The sequence below is a fragment of the Amphiura filiformis genome, chromosome 10 (assembly GCF_039555335.1).
Source record: "Amphiura filiformis chromosome 10, Afil_fr2py, whole genome shotgun sequence".
NCBI lineage: Eukaryota > Metazoa > Echinodermata > Ophiuroidea > Amphilepidida > Amphiuridae > Amphiura > Amphiura filiformis.
The window spans coordinates 66004069-66024624 of record NC_092637.1 but is presented as its reverse complement, the minus strand read 5'-3'; the positions used below and the strand labels follow the sequence as shown (position 1 = coordinate 66024624).

The 20556-nt window shown below is 34.3% G+C and overlaps 1 protein-coding gene across 1 annotated transcript in view; it reads right to left on the bottom strand.

Moving 5' to 3' along the window:
* Positions 1–18103, bottom strand: part of LOC140163184 (proton-coupled zinc antiporter SLC30A2-like) — a 65663-nt gene extending 47560 nt beyond the window's left edge. The window contains exon 1 of the mRNA XM_072186568.1: positions 17785–18103. The gene's annotated coding sequence lies outside the window, so the exon portion shown is untranslated. The remainder of the gene's footprint in view (positions 1–17784) is intronic.
* Between the last annotated feature and the right edge of the window lie 2453 nt (positions 18104–20556).

Genomic DNA, 20556 nt, shown 5'->3' with positions numbered 1-20556 from the left:
ATCGTGATGTTTTATTTCATCACGCTCTAAAGCAAATGATTTCTTATGTATTACTTTGTTTTGTGATGAAAATCGTGATGTTTTATTTCATCACGCTCTAAAGTAAATGATTTCTTATGTATTACTTTGTTTTGTGATGAAAATTGTGATGTTTTATTTCATCACGCTTTAAAACAAATGATTTCTTATGTATTACTTTGTTTTGTGATGAAAATCGTGATGTTTTATTTCATCACGCTCTAAAACAAATGATTTCTTATGTATTACTTTGTTTTGTGATGAAAATCGTGATGTTTTATTTCATCACGCTCTAAAACAAATGATTTCTTATGTATTACTTTGTTTTGTGATGAGAATCGTGATGTTTTATATCATCATGCTTTAAAAGAAATGATTTCTTATGTATTACTTTGTTTCGTGATGAAAATTGTGATGTTTTATTTCATCACGCTTTAAAATAAATGATTTCTTATGTATTACTTTGTTTCGTGATGAAAATCGTGATGTTTTATTTCATCACGCTCTAAAACAAATGATTTCTTATGTATTACTTTGTTTTGTGATGAAAATCGTGATGTTTTATTTCATCACGCTCTAAAACAAATGATTTCTTATGTATTACTTTGTTTTGTGATGAAAATCGTGATGTTTTATTTCATCACGCTCTAAAACAAATGATTTCTTATGTAATACTTTGTTTTGTGATGAAAATCGTGATGTTTTATGTCATCATGCTTTAAAAGAAATGATTTCTTATGTATTACTTTGTTTCGTGATGAAAATCGTGATGTTTTATTTCATCACGCTTTAAAAGAAATGATTTCTTATGTATTACTTTGTTTTGTTATGAAAATCGTGATGTTTTATTTCATCACGCTTTAAAAGAAATGATTTCTTATGTATTACTTTGTTTTGTGATGAAAATCGTGATGTTTTATTTCATCACGCTTTAAAAGAAATGATTTCTTATGTATTACTTTATTTTGTTATGAAAATCGTGATGTTTTATTTCATCACGCTTTAAAAGAAATGCTTTCTTATGTATTACTTTGTTTCGTGATGAAAATCGTGATGTTTTATTTCATCACGCTCTAAAACAAATTATTTCTTATGTATTACTTTGTTTTGTGATGAAAATTGTGATGTTTTATTTCATCACGCATTAAAATAATGATTTTTATGTATTACTTTGTTTCGTGATGAAAATCGTGATGTTTTATTTCATCACGCTCTAAAGCAAATGATTTCTTATGTATTACTTTGTTTCGTGTTGATTTCTTATGTATTACTTTGTTTCGTGATGAAAATCGTGATGTTTTATTTCATCACGCTCTAAAGCAAATGATTTCTTATGTATTACTTTGTTTTGTGATGAAAATCGTGATGTTTTATTTCATCACGCTCTAAAGCAAATGATTTCTTATGTATTACTTTGTTTTGTGATGAAAATCGTGATGTTTTATTTCATCACGCTCTAAAGCAAATGATTTCTTATGTATTACTTTGTTTTGTGATGAAAATCGTGATGTTTTATTTCATCACGCTCTAAAGCAAATGATTTCTTATGTATTACTTTGTTTTGTGATGAAAATCGTGATGTTTTATTTCATCACGCTCTAAAGCAAATGATTTCTTATGTATTACTTTGTTTTGTGATGAAAATCGTGATGTTTTATTTCATCACGCTTTAAAAGAAATCATTCCTTATGTGTTACTTTGTTTCGTGATGAAAATCGTGATGTTTTATGCCTATTATATGCATGTATATGATGAACGTATAGTAGACTGTGAGTGGACAAGTAAAGAGTATTTTGTAGTCACAATGCCAAAAATGCATGGCATTGTGATACTAGTAGTCTTAAAGTTTGGTAACTTCTTGGGTGAGATGTAGATTGTGTATGATAAATGGAACAATAAATATAGTTGTTACATGCATTTGAAGAAAAAAATCTCATTAAAACAGTATGTTGTTTAGAAAAAATGTATAAAGTGATGATGATGATGATATCTCCAAAAGCGTCCCGGTTTTTTTTTCTTGCCGTAAATCGTGCCGTATCTATCAATGATGATATCGGGAATTGCCTCTGACTCACGATCACACAAAGTCACGTGGTCCATAAGTGGTATACCATGTCTATAATAATAACTGACCAGGAACCATTCGTTATAATGAACGAAATGGCTGTTGGTGGTATATCATGTTTTCGCATGTTATGTGTCCTGCCTGCTCTGGGGAAAGATTAAAATTTGTTCACCCTATCAACCCAGAAAACTAAATATAATAACTTTCATACTTATGTGTCTTTGTGTATTTGTTATAAATGTGCAGTTCTAATAACTTCCGCTGCGAATGCGACGAACATCATTCAAATCTAACACCTACTAGATTTATAGCTTCTGCTCTTCTCCATCATGCCTTTGTGGCTCATTTGGCTAGAGCGTCTTGCTACTATTATATTTAAAGGTTTTTTAAACATTTAGATGCGCTGGCTACTCTAAGGAAAGATAAAAATTTGTTCAGTACACAATCATTTTTATCTAAAAATAATTTATACAAAACGGACTGGACTCTGTATGTTGCGATGTGAACTCCTATTAATAGACACAGTTGATTAATTATTCATATCTCACAATTAACCCGTGAATCAAAAGGCTTTTAAAAATGAACACCCGTAATTAACTAGCTTTTCAATTCGTATCTTGCAATTATAATACCCGTGTTTTATTATAAGGCCATATTAATTATACATTGATCGGATTGAAAGGGAAACCAATTAAGGGAAGGGGTATGAACGTTTGGACACTATTTATTGTGGGACATTAGAACACATCAGACATATCGAATTGCATTCTGAATACGAAGAATGTCCTTCTGATATCAAATAATTTAGATGTTTTGAAATTCGTAATGTAATACACATTTTATTGCAAATCATTAAAAAATGATATTTTTGATATTTAACAGTACTTGAAGTAAACTTTATAAATCTGATGATTTATACTTAAAGTGTATGTAGGTGGGATGAAAAGCCGACGATCAATTGAAAATTTTGACCTTTCGTATTGAAGATATGGATTTTTTCCCAAAACACCAAAAAAAATTAGGTCTTTTTGGAAAAAAAATCCATATCTTCAATATAAAAGGTCAACATTTTCAATCTATCGTCGGCTTTTCCTCCCAGCTACATACACTTTAAGAATATATCATTAGATTTATAAAATTTATTTCGAGGACTGTTATATATCAAAAATTTGAAAACTATAAAATTTTAATAATTTGTCATAAAATTTGTATTATATCGTGAATTTCAAAAAATGAAAAATATTTGATATCAGAAAGACATGCTTCGTATTCAGAATGCAATTCGATACGTCTGAGGTGCTCTCATGTCCCACAAAAAATACTGTCGAAACGCCATAAACGCTCATTCTAGATCCCTTAATCAATTAATCGCCTTTATATTTCCATAGATCTTACGGTCCTTTTTTTTAAATTCTATTTTTAATTCCCGGAAGGGCTTTATTTTCTGTGCTCACTACAAAATGTTTCCATAATACTCCACTTGTTGATAAAATTTGACGTATTATTTGCACTCATAGCAATCTGCTTTTCTAATTTATGAAACTTAAACAAGTACTCCAAAGAAATCATAGAATACGTGGTCATAAATCCGGTTTAATTGAGGTTCTTGAGTTAGTCTTCTTCTTAGCGTGTCCATGCGCAGGGTCAAATGCGCCCGAGCCAATAGTTGACGCAGTGACGAGCAGAATCGTTGAATTCAGCTAGGTCCTCATGTGTGCAGTGTTGCCCCATCTGTGGACAGACCAGCAGGTGTTCCATAGTCTGTGGAACAGTTCCACACTCACAGGTAGTGTTTTGTCCTTCTGGTAGGTAGCGTTATTTCTGCAAAACGGCATTGCACCTTCCGACCACTGATTTTAGTCTTTTGAGACACCGCCACTCAGGCCACATGGAATTAGCTACATGTGGTAGCTGCTCACTGGGTTGCAGTCCCATAGCTGCTGAATTGGGAGATCTCTCTTTCCACAGGGTGAGTCTTTCCGCTTCCTTGGATACTGTCCCAAGAGGATGAACTTTGCTTAGGAAGCTTCCTCTGGTTCTAAGGCGTTTGGGTGCAGCAGTCTGGCTGAACATGGGGTGCTTCATATCAGTGGTCTGACGCTCTCGCTCTTGCATGCTGGTCACTTGTCGACGTACATCTGGAGGGGCTATAGCAGCTAAGGTGTAGAGACTCTCCGTTGGTGTTGATCGGAGGCATCCAGTGATAAGTCGACAGCATGAGTTGAGTGTTGGGTCCACCTTCTTGGCATGAGTTGATCTTCCCCACACTGGGCAGGCATATTCAGCACTAGAGTAGCATAAGGCCAAGGCTGTTGATCTGAGAGTGTCTAGTCGGGCTCCCCATCTGGATCCAGTGAGCTTGTTCAAAATGTTGTTTCTTGAGTTAAGACATATACTCAAAAGGAAACTTTGGACGTTTTCCCTTTCCCAAGAAATTATGTTCACAAGGAGCGGAAATAACACCCTTATATCAAGCCTTGAGATTCTTTATCATCCATTTTAGCGTTATTTGACTCAATATTTGAGCGTCAACACTGCAATTGCATGCTTCCCTCCGGCCCACTTTAACTGCGAATTAGACTAACGGTGATTCTGGTATAATAATAGTAAAATATAGCAATATTCATACCATGCATTGTCAACAAAAGCTTTCAAACAACTATATCAACGTTGCTGAAATATATGATTGTTCTAATAATGCACATTGTTATATGCAATATCAAGATTATATGCAAACACAAATTTATATTGAAGAGTTATACTCGAGTGATAATAAAAATACGTCTGGAAATGGAATTAGATATATCCAGACATATTCAATATCGGTTTATCGACATCAGACCAACTTGATGAATCACGTGGCGTTTGTTTTATACAGCAGAAAAAAATAACGATAAGCATAGTTTTTATGGATACGAAAGCGTGAACAATATTGGTATAACTGTAGTAATGGGGTTGAGATCTACCAATGTTTTTAAAGTAATTACGTATACGTATGTCACGATATTAAAGTAAAATTATTTTGAGTTCGTTTGTAAAAATGTGGACTATTTCATGTTAAGGCGTCTGGAGATGGCAGGAGGCATACTTTTGAAGTTTAGATCAGTGTACTTCTTTTAAGAAGTATACTACATATTAAAATATTAATTATCATATTATAGGACATGAGTCGGTGTAGCCAATAAGCACATTATATTTTAATAGGTCTTGCTGTTCGTGACTTAAAGAAACACACCGGCAACCACAACATGATGCCTTATATGTTAGAACAATATTTATCAAGCACAAATCACGTGGTTTTATTTAAAAACAAACTCATATTGACCTTAAATACGAATAAAAACATCCGTCTCTCACCACGCGATATTCAAATTTCCCGGTAACACAACGACATTTGAGCACAAATAACCATGACGTCATGCCACAGCAATTTCGGCGCGGGAATTTTGAATATCCCTTGTTAAGATCCGACTGTTTTTATTCGTTTTTATGGTCAATATGAGAATTTGTTTTAGATAAAACCACGTGTTTTTCTAACATATAAGGTAGGCCTATAAAATGTTGTGATTACCGGAGTGTTCCTTTAAGCATGTTAAGACCAAAAGTAATCAAAACGAAAATTTTAGGCGTTATCCCCCTCCAGAGCAAAATCTTGCATATGGGCGGAAAAGGCACCCTTTATTAATCTTATACCATACCTCTTGTGTGTCAGATATATTTGTCTCAATATTTGAGTGCAGACAAAAATATGACATGCTCCCCTGCCCTACGCCTTAAAATATTGAACTGGCAAAGTTGAATGAATATGCTCTTATGTAGGTAAATTGGTACAAGGTCAATTCAAGCATAAAATATTCATGATACAGTTTATTTTCATTAAATTAATCTGCTTTGTGCTAGTTTGTTCTGGTTCACGATGCAGACTCTATTAGGCTTAATTTAATTGTTCGTCTCAAAGCCCTTCTCAAGTTGAAAACCTCGTGCGTTTTTTTTGCTGCTGTTGTTGTTAATGTTGTTGTTTTTATGATTTGTTTTATGATTTTTTATTTTCTCTTTTAACAAGAATAGACCACTTTTTCATCTGAGAACCGTACATCACAGATAGGTCAAACTATACTTTTTCTGGATCCTTGTGACCAGGGGAACACGTTGGCATGGTTTATAACTCAATTTGAACAACTTTGAATTTTTTCCCTGTATTAAGTTCGATGACCTCTATGTCGACCATATTGGACAAAATATTTTTGGCCCTCCCCTAGAATTGTTCACCAGACTAAATACTACATCTGAGCCAAATTTCACACTTTTCACAAAAATTTAACAATGGTTTCACCATTCTGCAGCACTATTCAGACAGCCTGACAACTTGCGACTGAAAGCTCATTTCGTGGGAATGTTCCTTGTTTTTGTTTGTTATTATTATTATTGTTGTCGTTGTTTTTATTATTATTATTATTATTATTATTATTAGTATTATTATTATTATTATTAATATTATTATTATTATTATTATTATTATTATTATTATTATTATTATTATTATTATTATTATTATTAGGCCTATTATTAGGCCTATTATAGGTATTTATTAAGCGCCATTTCAGGCGCCATTTCACCCTGTATAGGCAGGTCTAAATTAACAAGGTATGTTCTTACATAATTCATGTGTTTTTGTAAAACATTAGGCCTACTAAACATAAGCAGATAATAATCTCGTAAACATGAAGAAATAAAACATCATTTTATCTGTGTTAAGAGTTTCTCATTAGTTGTGATGTCACATAATACACGTGGATATATCAATGTTATATAATCCTGAAGGGTTATATATCAAGATGTACAAACCGAACAATATTCCCATATATCATGCACTAATGTACGGCAAGTCACTGTTGTAGCCAATGCTATAGTTGCTTTGGGACGGAATAGAACTCCCAAACTTCTAGACATGTATGCAACGGCAGATCCAGGGCTTCCTCTGAGGTGTGTGAAGGCTCCTGTAGTTGTGAATTTGGGGTGGGTTTAATATGGAAATTGTAGGTCAATATAAGTTTATTTTTTATTCGGATCTGTGCAAAATAAATTATTTGCTCTCAATTCGTCTTCGTTTATAGACTTCTCCGTAGTCCACTTGCTCATTGTGCATACTCTGGCTATTGAATAAAAGCTTAAAACTCTGAATTAATTAATTTGTGCACAATTGATAGATTTTCACATGCATCTGATCTTTTTAGTCACCGTACTCTCTCTGTTTGTTGGCTTCCCAAGTGGACTACTGACTTTGGATTGCGGTTAACATGTTTAACACGGTTGTCTATGGATAAGAATGTCGGATTTCTGGCCTACTAAAATTGGCCATGATGTAATGCATCTTTAAATGGATCTGGCTTGTGATTGGTAGCCCAGGTCTCGTTATGGTTAAAAATCCTCCGAGCACGTGCCATTACCATTGATAACAACATCATATACAACTATGCGGCGCTTTGTGTACTAGGTGCATGAGCGCGTCTTGTACGTACAGCTTTGCGTTTGCGGTTAAATTGGATTGATAAACAAGTATGATTGACAGTGTGTGTTAGGGAATAAGTCCCCGTTCAAAGTCCTGTTAAAAAGGCAATGTCCATAGTCGATTTTTAACTCGGGATCGAATAACCTGGTAGATTCTAAAATTAGAATTGTTCAGTATTGAAGTGCCATTATAATTATGCCATTATAATATGTTGCATTTAATAATATATGCCTACGTATAGTTTATTGCACTAATAAAATTATAATAAACTTTTTCATAACCATTTATTAGTATTTTGATATCATAGATATAAGTATAAAGTCGGTGGTCGACAAGCAAAGATGTGGCCAATTGTTTTAAGTAGTCCTAAAATAGCTTGGGCTACTTTCGTGTCTTTGTGTAGAAAAGTGAAACAGCGTTGAATCATGAACTACCTGGTTGGTGCTCTTACGATGCGTAATTTAAAACATTTGAAGTGGTATTTTGATTTATGATTTTAAAATAAATGTCATATTATTTATTTACTAATGTCAATAAAGTGAAAGAAAAACATGAAAAACCTTTGATTTTGTTCTGAAATCTTTGATCATGAGAGTTCATTTTGCATGGTACAAACTCTATGCGGGAAATTGACAAAAAGTGGCTCAACTTGGGCGATTTAGTAAAATCGGGCATAGCGTTTGAACCTGAACTAGGAAAGACACCAAGTAAAATTTTTATGTAAGCCAAGATACCGGGTGTCCCAAAAGTCCCTTAACATTGTGAATTTGCCATAACTTGCGTTGGGTTAATAGTGTTGTTACAAATATTGCACAGTATGTAGATCATTCTATTAGAAATGTTATGATACCAAACATGCCTATGTGGTCATGACCCTTTGGCATGAAATTAATGGATATCTACCGTACCGTACAACCCACTTTTATAAACGCAAAATAAGTCTCGTCATTTGAGACGTGAACACGATATAACGTGTTATCATTTTAAAATCTGTTTTGTTTAATTTGGCTGTGTTTGTTTGATTGTTTGTTTGTTTGTTTTCAATGCGTAATCTTCATTTTCTGTTTTATCTGGGTTTTATATGAAAGATCTTTTCTGAGGATCAGATGAACAGTTGTACGCGGTATGTTGTTCTCCATTGAAAGTCGACGTATACTGATCGCCTTGGGCTTTTCGCCACCGCTCTTCGTATGACATCAATGTTTGTAGCCGATCTTCCTGTTCTTCCACGTCCTGCCCGAAGTACATCATGAACAGATCCAGTTGATAGGAATTTCAGCACTAGTTGCTGGATTGTATTTCGGCTGGGTAGTGCACAATTTACATTAAACTGTTCCTTAAACATTGCGTCAGTGAGTTTGTCCGACTTTGTCTCGGCAAAGAACCATACGACCTGAATCCGTTGATCTATAGGAAATTCATCTTCACTTCAACTGTTTTAAAGTAAAGTTTAATATTGTCAATATATCCTAATTATAATCTAAAACAGCAGTCACGCTTACGCTAAGCCATGTAATCCACGAATGTTCATACCTAAATGTAGCGTGCGCAGTGAGTGAACCAACTCTATTGTTCAGGGAAGCACATCATTCATGTTCTTGAACAAAGAACACACGAGCTTGCTTTTGTGGGTTTGATACACACATAAAAAAAAAAATTATGTACAGTCGCACAGTAAGGTCAAAGGGTCATCAATAATGCTGTTTTTGGTATCAGAATAATTCTAAAAGATCAATCTATATGAATATGTTCTCCATTTTGATATGAAGAAGGAAATATTTGAGATATGGCCAATTCACAATGTTAAGTTACTTTTGGGACACGCTGTATTACTGATTCTACTGCACATCATATTTACGCCATCATCCCTTTTATTTTTTTTTTCTGAAAAGCAAAAATGAAATTGGCTAATCATGAAAGTCGATTTTACGCAATGGAAGCTGGATATGTCAAAAGTAGCCCAACTCGTTTTCTGGTCAAATTGGTAAATTGAGCATAGCGTTTGAGCCCGAAGTAAAGTTTGTTCAGTTTATATAAGGCAGAAAAAGTAATACTCATAACACATATAGAATGGCATGCACGCAGTTGGGCGCAATGCATGCGCTAGTTGTGCGTTGCGTAATGCGTGACTGACGCACGCTTATGTGACTCTACGCGAGCATGAGTTGGGACTTTACTGACTCGCGCAGTAACAAAAGCCGAATAATTTCCGAAAGAAACGAACAGAAACCAAGTAAATTTGTCTGTTAGCCAAGATTTTACCGATTCCAGTTTATATTACACTGTTGCCCTGATCTTTTTTTTTTTATCGTTAAAGTCTGTAAATCGCTGTTGCAAATATATAGGTATATAAATGATATTAGTCACGAATAGAATATCAACCTCACCTAAAAATAATTATATTATTAACAATAATTGAATAATAATAATCAAAATATACAAAAGATATGTTCTGAGAGCAATGGATGTCTTTGAAGATCAGCTATCAGCTTTAAGGGCTCGGTAGCTTTGCACAGTATTTTTGTAGGACGTACCTGAGAGTACACCAGACACACCAATTCTGGTGGGTGACCGAGCCCTAAAGGGACTTGATTCTTTTAACACGACTTTCTCGTTATTCTGATTATCAATATTTATTGAAGTGATATACAAAATGCGTGTATCCTTCGCCTTGGGTTTAAATTAAGTATTTCTTTACTCCAAACATCTGTATTACCATTTGTTTATGATATAATATGCCCTTGATTTACGACATAGATGCGCCTGTAGCCTGGACTTATATTTATTTATTTTGTAGGGGGGGGGGGCAGTTGCGGAATATCTACTTACAAAAAGAGAAATGCACTCTCACCCACATTGTCTTTTAGGGTTATTTTCAATAGTTTAAGATGTAATTTAAATGGTCTTTGATAATTTACTCTTTAATTTTGAGCTTGACACATTTCAATACGCGGTACGTCGGATATGTAAATTACGTCACCATAATGATTTTTCAAAGGCTTGGCTCCTAAAACAAAACAACAAACTAATAATCATCATGTCGATACAACATTAAATTGCACCCGACAATAAACAATATCCACGAAAAACTGTATTCCAAATAAACAAATACCGGGAAAGCAGTACGCATTCAGTTAGACATTAAGTCGTTTGTATACTTAATCTTAATTAGCCATGCTTTAAAAACAAGAGGAATTTCCCTTATTCAAGAATGCTATTTATAGAGCATTAACATATGCGAGCGTAAATATAATCAAACTAATAAGAAGGGCCTAGATGGGGGTTTTCTTTTAAAGCCTGACTCCTCTTGTTTAAAAAGCTTATAAATCAGCCTTGTGCCTTGACAAAGGAGCATTTTCTTTTTGTGATATCGATTTATCCTGTTTAATGTTCCCTGTGTATATTGTTTAGAAACAACAAGATCAGGAAGGGCAGTCCTTTTAAAGCACTTTTTTTTTTTTTTTTTTTAAAGCTTATAAATGCCTTGACGACGGTGCATTTTCTTTTTGGGATAGTGGTTTACGTTCTGCGCACATCCTGTTTAGGAATAACAAGCCCAGGAAGGGCATTCTATATCCCGCCAGAAAAGGTGAGAAATGATCTCTTGTGGTTGACCAAGTTTGATCTTTCTAATGGGGATAGTGATATCTGGTCGGCAGCCAAATTCCCACATGCAATCCTATTATGGCCACGATGGCAGAAAACGCCAGAAAACGTCACTTGTTTAATTCATTTTGAGTTTTTTAGGGATAAGTATCATGTTTTTGTTTGTGTTGTTGTTGTTGTTGTTGTTGTTGTTGTTGTTGTTGTTTTATATAAATAACGAAGACTCGCCTGCGAGTTACATGTTCTGGTCCCTCGTTCGAGGAATCTCGCAGTGGTGTCAATCGGTCTTGAAAAGTGGAGAAAGGGGCATAATAGCCTAAGTATTGTCCAAAATTGGTAGGAAAGTCCAACAAATGGCTACTTGTCCTTATGCCCTCAAGATAGACGCACATGGCCACCCGATGAATAACATATCAATTTGTAAGCGCTCTTTAGCAAAGTCATAGTCCATTGAAGTTACAACCGTATGGCAAAACTTTTTGCACAAGATTTGCAATTTAAAGAGAATTGGCCATGACTCATTCTAGTGACGCTAGTATATGGACAATGTAAGTGTGCTTTTTCATTTAATGACATGAAATTTGAAAAATATTGCAAGGAGCACTTGAGGTTTTGACGTTAAAAACCTATATATTTTGGTCAAAAATGTGCTTGAATAGGTAGTTTTCCACAGATTTTCCACATCTGTTGACCCAGTGACGAAAGGTGTTTTTAAGGGGGAAGTGTTAGCTTTCGTTTGATATAAAAAAAATCTGATTGGATGAAGGGAACACTTGAGGTTTCGAGAAAAACCAATCAAAGAGACCCACTTTTCAGCTAGAAGCTCCGCAGCTCTTACATTGCTATGCACTCAACCGTGTAGTGTAATCACATACTGTGCGGAGACAATCACTGCTTGATTGAGAGCGCTTAGACGAAAATGTGTGCTCAGGTGTATCGAGGTGGAAACTGTGCGCATGATGGTTTATAAGAAAATCGTTTTTGTATAGAGACCTTTCCATATGAACTTAACAAAGCTCCCATTGACCATGCCAAGGGTTGATTTTTCTCCCAATCACTTATAGCGAGATATTTCATTTCATAAATTATTTACGCAATATTTAATAATACTTTTAAATGTATATTTTCTCACCCGCATATGACTATCAGTGAATACATGAATACAATTACTTTATCACTCCTCAATCTTGTGAAGTAAAATTAGAAATTCCCTTTGTTGAACCTCATCTCAATTCAATGGTGCACTTTACGCTTAAAACACATTTCACCACCATTGATAGTATTGTGATTGCAACTTTTGTCGATGTAATTTTGTTTCAGTTTTAACAGAATTAATATTGTTGCATCATGGAAGATCAAGTGAAGACAGCAAAGAAAGCAAAATACTAGGCTAACGTCAATATAAGTGGAAAATAAGTCGAGAATTACCATCACTAACAATCATGACTATGATTTTTTGTCTCTAGAAAGCTGAGGTAGAAATAAGTGCTCCAATTCACGCTATGAAAATAACTAAAACAACAAGTGTTGTAAGCATACACGCGTACTAAAGATAGAGCATAAATGATAGAGAACATTGACTACCCAGTATAAGGATGAAGTTGCGTACTAATGCAATTTTAATACAGTTTGATTTTGTCTAGACTAATAGTTTAAGACCATTTTCATTGTAATTGGAACATTTTGAAAATTGTACCCATGTACATTTTTTCCCTTTGACCTATTTTGACATATACCAGTGTATATGGTATCTCAATAATTAGGCATTCTAGAGATTATATGACCATCAACTTTTTTTACTCCTTAGGACCCAAAAAAAATGTGCGGTATTTTATACTTTGATTTAACATTTTATTCTCTTCGAATAGCTCAATTTGACAAAATGTTTTTCGAGTGTGGTATATCTCAGAAAATTCATACTGATTCTTAAAGTACCCCATAATATGGGGTTAGGGCCATATGTACAGAAGTATATATAGGTTTTCTCGTACATTTTTCGTTGTACTTAAATTTCGTCTTTGGTCAAGTAAATTCCCATTTTGATCAAAAAGATTCAGACAATGTTCATTTAATTTCGTCCTTGAGCGCATTGAAATCGTCTCACCTGTTGCAAGGACAGTACTTGCACACATATAATTAGTGTTTGTTCATTAATTGTCATTTTTAAAATAGAAAGAAAAAACAGAGAAAGACAGAAAGAAAAAGAAAAAATGAAGCCCTACTTCTACATGCTTTATGTTGAAGACAAAATTAAATTACCTGAATATGAAGAGATTTAACCAAAGACGAAATATATTTACACATTAAGTTAATAATCCGTACATTTGGCGACATTTATGCACATCTGGATGAAATTTAATGAACATTGTATGAATATTTTTGGTCAAAATATGAATATTGACCAAAGACGAAATTTAAGTTTACAAACAGACACTTCCAAATTTTATGGACGAATTCAAACTTAACGGGATATTAAATATAACGGAAAATGTGTTAAATTAGCTGAGAAAATCTCTACTGTAAAAATATGGCCATATGTACATAAGTACTATAAAAATAAACCATCTCGCTGTAATCCAAAGCTCATCAATATAAATTTTCAAAAAAATTTGCAAAAAAAAATAATAATAATGTCATTAGTGTTCACCTTTCATTCAAAATGACTTTAGTTTTACAAGCCATTAAACAACCGACGTGTGTGAGGTTAGTATAATTATATTAACTAAAATATTTCATTAAATAATTTTCTCAAATTCAATTGATACCATTCATCAATTATTTTTACTACGAAATTGTTTCACCATGTCTCAACAAGTAAACGATCTCTGTAGTATAACCAACAGATCTAAAACAATCAATATCTTAAAAATCCGCAGCTTCATTGACCAGAGTTCAATGACCAAGACACGTGTACTGGGCTATTCCACTTGAAATTCATATTATTCATGTGGAAGACATATATCCAAAATGTGTGTATGTTTTTCAAATGTGACGTGTCAGGGTTAATCATTTTGAAACCGATACTCCCCTTGTATTATGGCTTTACCTATATCTTCCACTAATGAAGTGAGTATTTCAAATGGAAGTTATCCAATATTGTCGATCCTATTTGAAACTTATACTCCCTCTGTAGAAGACATTAGCTAAATGATCCACAGGGGTAGTGTGGATTTTAAATGGAATAGCCCAATGCCATAGTCAGATAACTTATTCTGTCAAGATCGGACTACTGCAATTCGCTTCTCAAAGGTGCTTCCAACGCCAATTTATTTCGTTTCCAGACTTAAAAATAAAGAACAAGTCGCATTTTTTGATATTCCATGATTTGAATACAAATGTATGCACGGGACAAAACGTGATATAATAATAAAGATAAAATACAGTGTCCAACAATAAAAATGACCTAAGGTTGCCGAATTCTTCAGACATGCACAAGGACCCATTTGCTGATCAGGTAATGCATTACCAGATTTGACACAGTTCCTAAACAGGTAATTTGCCCGGACTGTTTAAGAAGTTGTAGTCCTTGCCCCTATAATATACATATCTTACTTGTCACCAATGCGCTATAATTTTTGAGAAAAATGCAAAAATAAGTACAAAATTGGGCAGAGGTGTAGTACCCCCTTAAGGCACAATCTTACATCATGTACAAGTACATAAGCAATCGGCTTCAATGATGTACAAGTGGTAGAAGTCCTTTCTCCAAAACCAAAAGGCTATAGAGCATATTGTACCGTCCAAAGGATTGTCAAGACGCAAGTCTTATGACATCTCCTGAGATACCTTCACCAGTGTTGCCTCTACAGTATGCATGGAACACGCTTGCTGCTGGTGTCAAGAATAATTGTTATACCACTTCCTTCAAACAGCTTCTAAGAACAAACTTGTATCCCAAACATTAGCATATTAAATTAATAAATTGTTAAAAAATAGTTTATGTAGTATGAACATTAATGTGCATCATCTTTACTTGCATTAAAGGCGCAATCTACAATGTAAACTATGTACATGTAGGTATTCTCTTTCAATTTTAAGCTAGAAATTGGAAATGACCAAGTCTATGTACAATGCATTGTGTGTCGAAATTTCCTGATCAGGTAATGTGTTACGAGGATTAGGACATGCCCTAACCATGTATTGTGTTTGAACTGGTGGTATGAGATAAACTGATTGTGGTCTAGAATACCTTTCTAATATATATACCGTGTGTATCCCAGCGTATTTCCTCAAAAAGAGCAGGAATTAAAATGTCAAAAGCATAATCGTCACTATCACGCTATCAACAACCTAATTAAGTCTACCAAAGTTGTTTAAACCTAACACCCAAAACTCTTACACAAATTTACAAGGAAAATCACTGCGCATGCATAAATACCACGTGTTGCCATGACTCAATTAATCCAATCACCCAGTCATATAAACGCACGGAATCACTGGCCGGGCCAGTGGTTAGATGTCGGTGATCTCGTGCGTGGCACGCGAGGGTCCCAAGGTCAATTATCGGTGTATCAAGTGACTTATTTGTTCATATTCTATCCTTTTTGTTCCTTTTTATCAAGTGACTTGTTTGTTCATAGTATACTGTTTTATTCATTTTTTGTCTTACGATAGCAAAAAAGCATGACCATATCTTTCTGAGTGAGTTTAAGTTGAGTGAGTTTATTGTTGATCGAAGCAGCAAAAAATATCGATTTTCTTATCTAAAATCAATATATTATTGAAAAATAACACTTTGATGTTTGCAAAAGTTCATTCTACAAATCATATTCTATAAAAACTTGCTTTGTTAATGAGTTATGTACGTTTTACAAAAGTGTTGTTGTTTCAGTCCTCTTTACAACAGAACTCAAGAACCACGGGACCTACAAAAGTATATCTGTAATATTTGAATGCTTCTACACACTCACTATGAAATGATCAATACAATTGTTGCCAAAGCTCACTACCATTTGCAAATCGAAATAGTTTAAAATAGTTGCTAGTCTTAACACTCATACGCACTATGTCCCCTCTTATGCATCAACTTAAAAGAGAAATATCTATCAACTTTAAGAGCGCCTGAGAATATCATCTATATCACCAATGAGAATATTAGTTTCGTTCCACTTGGGATCAGTGGAAGTCATTTCTTAAAAATATTCACAATTTTACACGCCCGACTCTGTCAACAGAATTTGTTTTCACTCTACTTTTTAATCTCGAATTTGTAGCGTGTTTATTAATATTTTTTGTTCAATTTTACGTATTATTCCGTGCAGTGTTGATGGTTAATCACTTTTGTGTATGTTTGGCATTCTTTCAATTATGTCCATTGTCTGATTGTAATTTTTAACTTTTGCATTTCCATAGAAGGTTTTAAAATAATTATTCAGCTTGGATTGAACATTTTGTTTGAACACAGGTCCTTTAGAACCAAAGCCTGTCTCCGTATGGAGCCACCGTTAGAACAAATTATGCAGGTTTTTTTTATTTTCGTGATATTACAAAAACAAAATTTTGGATAAAAATCCAAAACAAATATCCAAAACAAAATTCATTATCAAAGATAAAATAAAGCGCCATTCAAAGAAAATTACCCAAGATTTGTCAAATTTACTAAATTTGTCCAACTGATCATACACGAACGTCAGCCCTTATACACGCACATACGTGTAGTATTCATTTAGTTCCGGAACTGTTTTATTATTTTGAAGGGAAAAAAAGCCTCAAAAACATCAAAACTTATATATTGGTAAATTTCTAAATAATCGTAATGATATTTTACCCTGTATACACAACTAAACCCTTAATTGGCACTAAAGTAAACCATACACTGTAATAAGAGATTTTCTCAGCAAACACAAAACGTTTTTAAAAACGTATTAAACGTTTAGGTTTTGGTTATGGTAAAAACGTTTTAATAACATTAGATATTGTATTGGGTTATAAATAAAAGTAATGAAAACGTTTTTTTTAACATTTTGGTATCAAAACACACTACACCACTGTTAAAAATGTTGTCAAAATGTAAAATATTGTTGTAAACATTTTTTTACCAAATATTTCCTCAGCACTTACATAACACCATGCATGTTAGAATATTTGGCAGTTACGTTTTCTGGCAACCTTTTCCAACCTTTTGCGAATAATGTCGAAAACGTTTTGGGTTTGCTGGGTCTCTAGAACTAAACTATCCTTAAAGGCCCATTCAGTGATTTGGACGATCGTAAAAATCATCAAAATTCAGATTTTTGTACTTTTGTCATTGCCATGAATGTGTTAACATACGCCTGTTAGTGGTTCAGCCGAAAGCCGTATATTTAAGACAAAAATAAGGAATTTATATGGAGCTGTAATTTAGATACTAACAGTATCTAAATTACCTACATGTATTTGAATGGGGCGTCAACTTCGTCAATACTGTTGTTTTCTTCGTTTGTAGCCAAATGTTTCATTTCAAAAATACCAAATGACAATTTGAATGACTTATCCTTCACTTTTAAGCAATTAATGAACAATTTTTTTACACTTTCGCTGGGATCACTGAATGGGTCTTTAAAGAAGCCCCAATCTTAAATATTTTGCCATAAAACCAAGTACTTACCTTGATCTAGACTACCTTGCCATTACATATACCCCAGCGTATTTCCTCAACAAGAGCAGGAGTCAACAAGTCAAAAGCACATCTTCACTCTCAAGCTTTCAACAACCTATGTATCTCAATTTAGTCTACCAAAGTTATTTCATCTCTTTATCTTCCACAGTGAGTTTAACACACACGCTCTATATAGCTATTATCCCCTCCTCTCTCTCTCTGCATATCAACTTAAAAGAGATATATCTTTCTAGTTTAAGAGCGCCTGAGGATATCGTCGATATCACCAATGAGAATATTATTTTCGTTCCCCGTGGAATCAGCGGAAGTCGGAGTGCTTAGGAATATTCACAATTTACACGCCCAGCTCTGTGAAAAGATATTATTCCCATTGGACTATTCCATTTTGATTTGGTGGTGTGTTTATTAATAATGCTGTTTAAGTTCACGTCTGATTCGTGGAGTATTTGATGCTTATTCATTTTTGTATGGTTGATATTCCTTCTATATATTTTCAATTGTTTTAACAATGGTTTTAAAAAACTAGCAACACATAATACTTTATGTTGATTCGGAAAAGAGAACATAAGTGTGACGTGTCATGTCAAAAGGAGACACTTTTGGGCAGGATCGTAAATGGAGAAATAGCCAAACATCTGCCCGGGGTGATTTTTTCACAATTTGGGTTTGTTGCGAATTTGTGATGTTATTAATGTTAAAAATATTGTCTGATAGTTTCAGACCGTAATATAACTGGTATCTGGTATTTTTTGAGACATTTTTCAAGGTAATTCCTACTCTCAATATTGTCAATAATATTTTTAAAGGCCGATATCTCAATTTCCAATTTTATATTACCATAACTTACGAACTCATCTTCGCTTAGGAATGTCCGATTTCATTGGAGAAAATGGCGTTATGGAGCAAAATATCTCTATATTTAAGATATGTAAAAACCTCAAAATTTATAACCTGCCCAAAAGTGTCTGATTTTGACATGACACGTCACAATTATGATCAGTCACAAAGGAAATTTGAATTATGCAGTCGCAGATAACTGAAGAAAATCGTAGATAAAAAAATTAAACAAAAAATACAGGGACTTTCAGCTAAAAAGCGCACACCATAGACATCCACAATAGACCTTCGCAGCCAGGATCAGCTCTCGGTACGGGTTGCAACGAGGCAATTCAGCAGACGTACAGGGCATGCACCTTTGTTCCATAACCATTAAGGTATAGGACATCTTTTGTTTTTGCTATAGCCCCCGAATGAAATGTATTTAATTATGTTTATACTCACTCAGGTAGCATTGTGTGTGAATTTTACATCCGAACTAAGTGCTATTCTTTGGGGGATTTTAGTGTCTGAAATGGCCCAAAATGAGGGTTTTTCAATATTGCCGTCACCCCCATAGACTTTACATGTAAAATAAAAAGGCTCATAAAAATTTAATAGCACCTAGTTCGGATGTAAAATTCACACAAAATGCTTTTTGAGTGATTACAAAGACAATTAAATACTTTTCATGCGGGGGCTATGTGGAATTTTATTTAATGTATTCTTTGTACAATGACATTTCACAATAAAATGTCCATTGGAAACAAAGGTGTGGGGGGGGGGGGATTTCAAGCTCAATAACTGAATTTGCGATGGGGACGTAACAAGTTGATTGCAGATAAATCTACCAACTGATTAATAGATATCTATTATAGTATTAAGGCCGATGCAGACCTTTTAATTAAAAAAAAAAGCATTTACAAAATGCTGTCTAATTGTTTTTGCAAAATATTCGTCAACACTTTCTAACATGTTAAAATGCTTCGCATTTACATTTTTCAAAAATGTTTTCTGAATGATACTCACACGTTTTATAGCCTTTGTATATCCCGAGATTATAACGTTTTATGTATTAAAGTTTGCTGATCACCAGGGGCTATATTTTAGGCGGACAAAGTAATTGCACGTTGGCAAGATAATGTTGCTACTTTTGTCGCAGTGGGCATCGGAGTGGGGGTAGTTGAGTTTCTGAGATTTTTTAAAAGTCACGCATTAAAATCACTCATTTTGATGACATATTAATAGTAACTTCACATAGACTTAATATTGGTGTAAATTTTAACCGATTCACACAAGCAATATTGAATTCACACTTACGTGTAATTTTCGTGACTTATCCAAGCTCAATTCATCAGCACTCTGGTGGATTGCTGGTACTAGACATGGTAGCGCCTAGCACATAGACTTCTTTTAAACATAGGTGGTATAGGCAGACCAGGCAGGTGAAGGGGGAAGCAAAATTTTAAAAGCGGCCTGCTATTCGCTACTAAATTGACTTTACTAGAACAATGCGCGCAAAGCTCGCGACAAGTTTCAATTTTAATGCTGAAATGGGCCAAATGAGGACAATTTTTATGGCGTAAAACTGGGCCAAAGCAAGATGCACATTATTACAGCTTTTTGTTATAATATCCACGGTCCTGGTATATGGAGCCCGTGGGTGTCTACTACAATCCACCAATACACGTGTGGTGGAGGCCAATACCAGTTGCTTTATACCCCATATGAAAGATGCCCTTAATCTTCCACATGCACAGGGCGTGTGAATTTCAAATCAGGTTACTTGAATGGGTGATGTTATTTGAATTTTACGCCCCCTGTGTGGGAGAGTATTATGTCATGACGTACATGACCTTACTCGTGGGTGTATGAATTTCAACTGGAATATCAACAGGTATGAGTCTCCATCACCATGACCTGACCACACCCCGGACCACACAT